Source organism: Oryzias melastigma, linkage group LG17, assembly GCF_002922805.2.
Source record: "Oryzias melastigma strain HK-1 linkage group LG17, ASM292280v2, whole genome shotgun sequence".
NCBI lineage: Eukaryota > Metazoa > Chordata > Actinopteri > Beloniformes > Adrianichthyidae > Oryzias > Oryzias melastigma.
In genome coordinates, this window is record NC_050528.1 from 28,661,305 (window position 1) to 28,662,958 (window position 1,654).

The following is a 1,654-nucleotide window of genomic DNA, read 5'->3' on the forward strand; positions in this document are numbered from 1 at the left end:
CCGCCTCCAGTGGCCCCCGGCTGATTTGAGTTTGAGACCCCTGTGGTAGACAGTCAGATGTTAAAGCTGAACTTGTCGAGTCTCAAAGTATCGTCAGCAGACTTGATCAACACACAGAACTACTGTCAGAGTTTGTGACAGACCAGAACCTTCAGAGCTCTGACCTGGTTTAGTACACATCACACAGCTGCATTTTGTTTTCATTAAACCATTATTTAACCAGGAAAAAATCCCATTGAGATCCACTGATCTCTTTTCAAGGGAGTCCCGGTCAAGAGGCAAAAATTACACACACCCAAGACATGTCATAGAATTAAATTAAGATAAAAGAATAGATAAATATGATGAAATTAAACAGAATAGAGCAAAGTAAATAATTAAAAACAGTTACAGGTTAGTGATTTTGTCTCCAGGTTCTTTATAAGAACATCTACCTGAGGCAAAGTTATGATCTTTGAAAGCTGGATTGTTTTTTGGGAGAAAGTTCCAGTCTGTAGGTGCCCCATATTGAAAACCATCTTTCCTTTTTCTGTCCGAACATTCAGGACAGACAGGAAGTAGACGCCCTGAGACCAGAGAGGATGAGGTCCATCTGATCTGCGTTGCAGAGCCACTTTCAAATATAAAGAAGTCCGAGAAGTCCATTGTATATAAATTTGTGCCAGTGTGTAGTCCTACGAACAGCTAAAGGAGGCCAACCAACTCGAGATTACAATTCACAGTGATGAGTTCGAGCGCCACAATTTGTTATGAAATGTAAAGAGGCCTGAAAGACCGAATCCAAAGAGCGCAAAGACTCGACTGGGGCATGTGTGTATAAAACATCCCGGTAATCTAAAACAGTAAGAAATGTTGCAGCAACAAGTCTTTTTCTAGCATGAAAAGAAAAACAGAGGTTGTTTCTGAAGTAGAAACTCAGTTATAGGCGCAGCTTTTCACAAGAGAATCGACATGCAGCTTAAAAGACAATGAATCCTCAATTGAAATTCCCAAATACTTAAAGGGTTAGTAATGGGGTTGTGGGTCATTTTCGGTGTTAACTGTATTTCGCCTTATATTTACCATTTCCAAATGTTTTGGCGTGTTTTGAGAAAGAAATATTGAAATAAAACGGCATTTTTGAGGCCAAATTTGGCAAACCTGTCTCTTCCGGGTCAAAAGCTCCGTTTTGGTCACGTGGTGCGTGTGACGTCAAAGGGGTCAATATAGCAAGATGGCTTCTCCTTTGCGTGTCGGAGCTAGCGATAGCGGCGATATTTCCAGGTCCACAATTCTGTCTTCAGACTCAGATTGTGGAAACATTTGTTCTGAAAGTGACGCTGATTCAGAGGCGGCGGGTATTTGTGGTTTGAGGACTGTAAAGCCCTATCAATTTGAGCCGGCAGCGCGTAAAGTAGGAGCTCACTATTTGGCAATGACACTGACAGTGACGCTGAGAATGCCGGTGAAACCGAAAACTGTCCGTTTATCAGAGCCATGCTCGAAGCTGGAAGACGTGGAGCATCTCGTGAAGCTTTATTTACAGATCGGAACCTTTTGGCGGGCTGCACGGTGGCGCAGTGGTAGGGCTCTCGCCTCACAGCGAGAAGGCCCCGGTTCAAATCCCGGCTGGGGGATTTGGGACCTTTCTGTGTGGAGTTTGCATGTTCTCCCC

General features: G+C 43.7%; 1 protein-coding gene across 1 annotated transcript in view; it reads right to left on the reverse strand.

The window, feature by feature from the left end:
- LOC112151135 (aldehyde dehydrogenase, mitochondrial) overlaps positions 1 to 1,654 on the reverse strand; it is a 39,467-nt gene that overhangs the window by 10,542 nt on the left and 27,271 nt on the right. The gene's annotated exons all lie outside the window — the stretch shown is intronic.